The sequence below is a fragment of the Lactuca serriola genome, chromosome 5, assembly GCF_051521515.1.
Source record: "Lactuca serriola cultivar US96UC23 chromosome 5, Lser_US96UC23_V15, whole genome shotgun sequence".
Taxonomy (NCBI): Eukaryota; Viridiplantae; Streptophyta; class Magnoliopsida; order Asterales; family Asteraceae; genus Lactuca; species Lactuca serriola.
The window spans coordinates 246571403-246580529 of NC_136412.1; positions in this window are offsets into that span (position 1 = coordinate 246571403).

Genomic DNA, 9127 nt, shown 5'->3' on the forward strand with positions numbered 1-9127 from the left:
CTCCAAGACTCCCCCGATTCTAGTATGGATCAAGTGCTTTTAGTAGTATGGGCCCAAGACTACCTTCCACACCTATCCATACTTTCCTCAAGAATCATCCTGAACCCTCTAAGTTACCTTCTTAACTGATACTCCAAAAGCTCGCTAAATAGTGCAACTAACTCACTGAAGCACTTTCTAGGCTTTCCTAGGTTTCCGACCTCACCCTGCCATCAGCTGTTGAGGAACTCTCCATAATGTCGGTTACCCACCTCGTGAATACAACCACATGTAGCAAAGCTTAGATAATCCTTCGAGTAAAAGACTCATCCCTACAACGGTTAGAATCAAATGAAAGTTGCGCAATAGGGTCAAATCCGTCACTATGATATTATCCAACCTTTGTCACACGTGACTTGATGTTGGATAAGGTGTCTAAGTCCATAACTTATTTGGTATATACTTGAACCGACCCGGCATGGTCCATTTGGGTTGCACTTCACCCGAACTATTTATGGATAATTTTATGAGAGTTATACACATATGTTTATTAATATATTGTAATTTATAATATATTAATATGAAGTTATTTAATTAGTCTTAGTCTTAAATTAATTATGAATTAATTTAGAGATTAAAAGGAAGACTAATTAGATTGTGGGCTATTGGTTTTATATAGTGTGGGATAACACTCATTTGTTAATGGGCTAGGCTTGTATGGAAGTCCATGGATGATCCATGGAGCTTTTAACCCATGGATCCTTGGAAAAGGAAAGTTCATGGGTTATTAGGGTTTCACCCTAATCATGTACACTATATAAGCATGCTTATGTTGCATGAAATAGCCACTAGTGGCACTAGTTGTGTGAGACTTAGTGGTGGCCGATTTCATAAGAAAGTATACTACTCTCTCAAAGTTTTCCAAGTGTTTGTGGTGATTTGTGATTCCATTTGAGGCATTCACACTATTGGTGCTTGGCTCTCAAACTCCAAACAATCAACCATCATCAAAAGGTATGTATTTCTACTAGTACTTTTATGATTCATAATCCTTATGCTATGCTAGTTAGGAAGAAAACTTGGAAATTATTATTTGCATGTATTTTAGAAGAAAACATAGATCCAAGGTTTATTAGGGTTGCATGCACACTTAGGAAGTGTTAGATTGCTCAAAACCCAACAGTGGTATCAGAGCCTAGGCTTGTTTTCTTGAATACTTGATGCAAATTGCTGAAAATTGAAGTTTATGTGCTGTCTACACAGCAGACTCGCCGAGTCCATGAAGGGACTCGACGAGTCCAAGACAAAATTCATCCAACTCGGCGAGTTGATTCATGCACTCGACGAGTTGGACCCCCAGACAGCATATCTTCGAGTTTTGGTGCTGGAATTGGTCTAGAATCATTACCTTAAACTGTTTTGGACTCATAAAACCTGTTTTTTGATGTGGTAATGATGATGGTGGACCAATTTCAAAGTTATAATCAAAATTTCAAGTTTATATGTGTTCATATGATTCTTGAAATTGTTGATGTGGATGTTCATGTTCATATGAGTTTTGTTAGATCATAGGAATTATTTGCAAATTGTTTGTTAGTTAATTCTTGGTCTTAATGTGTTTTAATGGAATTCTTAATTTGTACTCAAGTTATGGAATTCCAAGAGTTTTTCTTTTAAATGTTTTTTAAGAAGTTGTAGGTTACATTTTCTTGAAGAGTTTTTCCCATAAATGTTTTATGGACTCCATAATTTGTCCTCAAGTTATGGATTTCCAAGAGACTCTTCATTAAAAGTATTGAACACTTAATTAAAACTCATAAGTTATGAATATCCAAAAGTTTATGAATTGTTCAAAACTTTCCCTCAAGTTTTAGAATTTGTAAAGTCTCACACAAACTTTAATTCCATACCCTAGAAGTTTTAAAAGTTAAAATTCTACCCTTATACTATTATAAGATTAATGGTTAATTATTATATATATGTATAAGAACAAGTCGTTTTACCGTTAGTAGGCCTCATTCACGAAGCCGGTCTATAAGGTGGGTATAAGGTTGTTGCCTATAAAATGGCGACTTAATGGGTGTCCACTCTCACCCACCGCTTGCTTGACTGGTGGAGGGTCGTTAACCGAACGGGTAGGACAATGACTTTAAATTCTCATTAAAAGTATAATGAATATTATAAAGTAACTAAATATTTTTTATTTAATTCCCAATCTTAGTTACTTTAGGAAAAATGTGAATTTGGTGCTAGCCCATGGAATTCACACTTTGTACCTTACCAAGTCGTTGGTGGAGCGTGTGTGGTTAACCAGCACACTAACTTGGACTAGTAAGGTTCACGAAGGGTGACTTATTGTTTGTCATAGATCAATGGAGCGTGTGTGGTTAACCGGCACATTGATTAGGTGATAATATTAAGGGTACCAAGTGAATTGGTATGGTTATTCACACCTTGTTTTGTGATCCTCGGCATCCCAGTCACAAAATTTAAGAGGGCACACTCGAGATTGAAACATGCCATTGAAAAGTTCAATGAATCTCAAAAGATCTAGGAATTTCAAATCCAATTAAAACCTAATAAATTATTTTGTTTTTCATGGTGGAAATTGGTGAATCGTCATTCGCCTACCTTCAAATATTTTATAGCTTGGATTATGGCATCCCTCTTCCAAATTATAAAATATTGTGTTGGGTCCTAGCCTTAATATTTCATATTGGGTGTTATATTAAGGACTTTGAATCAACTAACTTGATTTTCTCCCATTATAGATGTCTGGTTCAGACAACTATGATCTTCCCAAATCTCTTGAAGATGGTGTCCCTCAACATCATGCTTCACTTCCTCCACCTCCTCCAATTATTCTCCCTCACCCACAAGTTCTTGAAAAGTTTAAAGTCACTCAATCCCTATCGGCAAGCATAGTCTATGTGTGCTCACATCTTGGAGATAAAGTCACATATTGACAAGCCGGGAGAGTTGGGTGTCAAAGTCCCGTGAAAGTTGGATGTTCAATCACTTTCTTAGTAACATAGTGAGTCTCTTTGAGACTACTATGAGACAGACTATGACATGACCCTTAATGATGTTATCTATTTGCTTGGTGTTGTGGAATCAGCAATGATTTGGAACACCAGTAAAGCAAATTTGATTAAAAGAACAACTTCCCAAGTCTTAAATGGACATTGACAATGGTAGCATTGGATATCTAGAAAAAAGATTTCTCTTCCCAATGGAAAGGGATCGGCCATAGTCAACTCGGTTGACCAAATGGTAAAGAGAAAGGCTAAGTCTGAGATAGTCTCATGTGCCATTACCAAAGGGTCCATGTGTTTTGTTGCCAAAGGAAAGGGCATTGGTTGCGAAGCTGCCCTATTCACCTGAAAGGTCATAAGGTTGATCAAGTCAAGAGGTTTGACTCTACTTCGGGTAAAGTCCACTGTCTAACTTTATTAAGTTCCTATTTGGAGATTCTTATTACATAATGTGAATGGGTCACATGTTGATGTTTTTAAGAATCAAAGAAAAGATAGGAAGCTTAAAGTAAGTATATGTTGATTCTGATTGCAAAGGTGGGTTTCGATCGCATGGTTCGGTAATCAAAATTTTGAGCTGTTGCTTAAGAGTTATAATATATTGCTTATGAATAGATAACAACAAGGTTTTCATGTGGATTGTAAGGATAAGTTTTTTCGCAAAGTTTTAAAATAAAAGAAAAAAAGGGGTTTTAATTTTATTTATTTTAAAAAAATCCTTACAATGGCATCTGTGGAAAATTGTTGCTTATATGTTTCCAGTAATAGCAATATTGGAAAGTGGATTTGATTCCTTCATTTGTGGTAGTGTTTGAATTTACCAAATGAAGAAAGTTTTTCATCACCCAAGTTTCAATTGGACAGAAACTTGGAATCATACAAGTTGTATTGTATGATGAATGAGACTTTTCATCTTTGAAAATTAAGACTAATTCTTTGATCACATGTATATGTGAGTCAATTGAAGGACTAAGGAATTAGGTACACTGGGTGTGCACTGGTCAAGGTCCACCACAAAGATTGATTTGTCATGATTTACTAAAGATTAGTAAATATGATTATACTTATGAGGTTAAGTATAATTATGTAACATTGGAAAGGTTACAATGTATGACAAAACAAATGAGAAGAATCAAATTAGGCAGAAAGATAAAAGTTTCTCAAATCTGAAAGGATGGGAGAGTACTTTAGTATCGTATTTCATGATCATCTTAATGATTATGAAATCATATCACAAATTCATACTCTAAGGACGTCTTAGTGCATTGTTATGGCTAAGAAGAGAGGTCATGAATTATTGGATTGGTTAAAATCAAGAAGATGAGTCATATTTCGTTCCAAAACAATTCTTAGAGTCATACTCCAAGATTGTAACCTGGAGTGACATAAAGGAAGATTTATTAGCACTAGTCAAATGTAAGAGTAAAATGTTTTCTACTCTTGTACATTTGAGATTGGTAAGTTGTGATGTCTTGGATGAGACAAAGACCAACTAAGACCAATTGTGTGAAGTGTTAGTCTTGATAAGAATCTGCACTATCCCTTGAATATTTGTTTTGTCAAGGAATGGTTCTTGACTGGGGAAACTTATATGTCAAGGGGATAGTGGGAGCCTTAAAGATCCTGAAAAAGTTTCAAGATTTAATCAAGAGTAAAACCTGTAATTTATCACTAGCACACGACTTAAGGTTTGCAACCTATCGTGTTGACATAATTCTTATTTCTGTACCTACTTCAAATAAGTTGAATTTGCATGTGAGTTATCAGAGTTCAACTTGGAAGCATTGGTGGGCCTTATGCTACCAAGGTGACAAGAAACTAAGACTGAACAAGTTTAATCGATGTAAGGCTGAATTTGTCACTAATCTTATCTTGTGATTATGGTTTTGACAAATTCACATGGATAGGAACTCATACACTATAAAATCTAAGTGTCATAAGGTTTCTCTCCGATTCATGAAAATGATGGTGAGGAAACGCTTTCACTAAGTAGATTTTACGTAGATATCAATTGTGTTATTTGCATTTTCAAAAGTCGTTAGTGGAGCGCGTGTGGTTAACGGCACACTAACATGGACTTGTGAGAAATGGCAAATGCCTAAGCAATTGAGACTATGATTACGGCATCCCTTTTCATAGTTCTGAAAATCGTTTAGACACACATGTGAACTATCTAAGAAAGGGTGTATGAATCTAAATTTCAGAAGTCCAGCAGATTTCTGGAAATATGTCAGAGCTAGTGGGAGCATAAGTGTTGTGCTAATAATCATCATGTTAGTGGGATCATGATTATTACGTTTAGTGTTGCAAGTTAGCAATGTTAATTATAGAAAACAAAGTTTCAATTCGTGAAGTTGCAGGGGTTGAAAAGTTGTTTTGCTATAATTAAGGGAAAGGAAATTATACTTCATTTCAATTCTAAAGCTTAGATTGAGATTTTAATCATCTTTAGTCAAGGACATATATATGAATTTTATGTCTGAATGGTTCGACTTAAGGAAATTCTATATATATTGCGTTCTCAAAATTCAAATAGGACTACGACATCCCTCTTCATAGTTAAATTTTGAAAACATGGCAAATAAAAAAATATTGTAGCAAAAGACTGGTCTAGTATCATGTCTTTATGTCAAACATCATGAATCGTGTCCCATATGCTTCAGATATAGGATCGATTGCATGTGCTATAATATTCATCTTTTCTAAATTTTCCAAATGCTTAAGGCATTAAGAAGGGAAAAGTCTAGAACTGGATATGACTAAAGTGATTAAGCAATTGTCGAGGACAATCTGAGGTTCGCCAAAGATTGGTTGCTCAGGGAAAGTTGGAAGTATGATGTGAGTTGTCGGAAAGGACCATATTGACATATTCTGAAAAGAAGTAACTCTTGTTCGGAAGTGATAGTCAAAATGGGACTATGGAAATGTCTCCATAGGTGGAAGTTATTCAATCTATGTAAGATTAGAAAACCTTAATGCAAGAAGGATGTTCAAAGCAATGTACTTTGAATATGAGACTTCCGTTCCGTAGAAGTTGACCTTCTTTGGAATACTCTGTAATGACTGGTGACAAGGTTTTGGTGACTTTGTGCATAATCATTACAAGAGGAACATTGCATACTATGTTTAAAATCTAACAGATTTTTGGTAAATGATAGGAATCGGGGATTCTCACATTTACAATAAGGATTTGGATTTGTGAAATGAGTATCATTAGAATCTTGTTCAATTGATCTACATCACAATGTAAGGATCATAGACAAACATAGTGTGCATACTTGGAGTATGGCATAACTATTGTTTAGAAAAACAAAGTGTACATGCTAGGAGCATGGGACGACTGTTGTTTTTATTCAAGTCTTAAGTTGATTGTTTGAAACATTATACAATGAATAATGTGTAATCAATATGGTGATAAATAAAAGGTGGTTCTATTTATATTCAAAAGGGTTCTGAGACCATATTGGATTCGATTATTATTGTGTTTCACTTTGCATGTTTTGACTTCCAAAATAGCTAGGTTATTCTTTCCGAATGACTAAGTTATTTAAACACTCCACAGTCGTTCATATGTTGGAAGTAGGTATGAATCAAGACTGTCATGAATCGAGTTTGTAGATGGCTAAATAGGTTTAGTCATAGCAATGGTTGCTACAACATTCATGAGTGCTCATAAGTTATGAGTATTGGAATAAACCCACGCTCACTTGTATCACTTCATGGAATTTATCTCGAGTGATCGTGAGACGGTAATATCATATAAATCTTCAAACCTAGAGATATGAGTTGTTACCTATGAGTTGGTTGAGCATTGATTGCACTTAAACGCATCAGTAACTTGATGTTATAAAACGTGCCTTTGTGTACAATTCAACAAGTAGTAGAACAAGCATATGAGTCGAAGTTTATCTGTTCCTTCTAGAAATAGAAGCGATATCTGGGCCCCTCGATGATTTTGTTGTGACCTATGTACCGGCCGGTCAGAACTAAATTGATGTGTTCGATTAAGTTCTTTGTCAAACAAATCGAAAATCGGGAAACAAACTGTTGGACAATAAGTACGACGTTGTTCCATGTATTTGTCTGGCTGATATCATGGGAACAGAGGATTATATGATCACTTATCTAAAATGGCGCTTCATAGTTCAACAGAGTTTTCGAGAGCTACGATTGCTGGTTGGTTCCTGAAGTAACATACGCAAATATAGTTATTAGACTTATCCAAGTGGGAGTCTGTTGGATAAGGTGTCTAAGTCCATAACTTATTTGGTATATACTTGAACCGACCCGGCATGGTCCATTTGGGTTGCACTTCACCCGAACTATTTATGGATAATTTTATGAGAGTTATACACGTATGTTTATTAATATATTGTAAGTTATAATATATTAATATGAAGTTATTTAATTAGTCTTAGTCTTAAATTAATTATGAATTAATTTAGAGATTAAAAGGAAGACTAATTAGATTGTGGGCTATTGGTTTTATATAGTGTGGGCTAACACTCATTTGTTAATGGGCTAGGCTTGTATGGAAGTCCATGGATGATCCATGGAGCTTTTAACCCATGGATCCTTGGAAAAGGAAAGGTCATGGGTTATTAGGGTTTCACCCTAATCATGTACACTATATAAGCATGCTTATGTTGCATGAAATAGCCACTAGTGGCACTAGTTGTGTGAGACTTAGTGGTGGCCGATTTCATAAGAAAGTATACTACTCTCTCAAAGTTTTCCAAGTGTTTGTGGTGATTTGTGATTCCATTTGAGGCATTCACACTATTGGTGCTTGGCTCTCAAACTCCAAACAATCAACCATCATCAAAAGGTATGTATTTCTACTAGTACTTTTATGATTCATAATCCTTATGCTATGCTAGTTAGGAAGAAACCTTGGAAATTATTATTTGCATGTATTTTAGAAGAAAACATAGATCCAAGGTTTATTAGGGTTGCATGCACACTTAGGAAGTGTTAGATTGCTCAAAACCCAACACTTGACATATTCACTTAATAGCTGTAACGCCCGTAGATCCGGGCTAGTCAATTTAGAGACGTTAAGCGTCAAAAATGACTTTTTGATAGAAGATTATTTAGAATGAATAATCTTAACTAAGTTATAGTATATGTAGCAAGGATTCCATACATATAAAGAACGTTGAAATCCGAGTTATAACGAAGAATTTTTATGACCTATCGAAGTTTCGCGACATAACCGGCACGACACAGCGCGACGTAAATAGTGAATTTATGTTAGAGCGATATTTGGCCTTAGTGATCTAAATGAAAGTCGTATAATACATTAAACCGAGAGTGTGCATAAAAATAACGTCCAAATCTGACTTTGTATAAGGAAGTTATGATTTTTCTAAGTTTCGACTAAGCAGTATGCAGCCCGAATACTCGATTTGAGATCGAGCAGTTTTTTTTGCCGAAACAATCTAAACGAGCATCGAAGATCTCATTGATAGTAGTCCAATGATAAAAAGATAGACGAAAACGGACGTCAGATGAAGAAGTTATGAATTTATAACGAAGTTTTCCTGTCCCGACCTACTAAAAATAAATAATAAAAATAAATTCAAAGTTAGCCGACGGAGTCTAAACGAAAGTTGTAGAGCGTAGTCTCACCTACGCGGGGATATAAAGAACGTCGAAAACGGAGTTCGTATGAGGAAGATATGAATTTTTGAAGTTCATTAAATAATTAAAGTATTTAATTTAATTAAGAAATTCGGATATTATCCGAAGAGAAGAGCCACCGGTCTGATCCAAAGGGTACGCCCAGCGTACCTCGGTTTTATGCAGTCCGAGAGAGAGCCACGATTCACCACCCGAAGCTCAACACGTGGAAGGCTGATCCGAACTACGCCCCGCGTAGTGCCTCGTACGCCCAACGTACGTGCGAGGTTCAGCCCCTACAAAAGGGCAGCGAGGCCTCCGACTTTTGTTGCTAATTTTTACACTTCTTCACCCTAAACTTCTTTCTGCTTGGCATTTTGTACCCCCGAAGGCCCAATATCATTCCCGAGTCTCGAAGCAAGTCCCAAAGCCCCGAAGAACCCGAGAAAAATAGTTTTCGAGCCGAAACTCTGCCCACGTGAAGCCCAGTT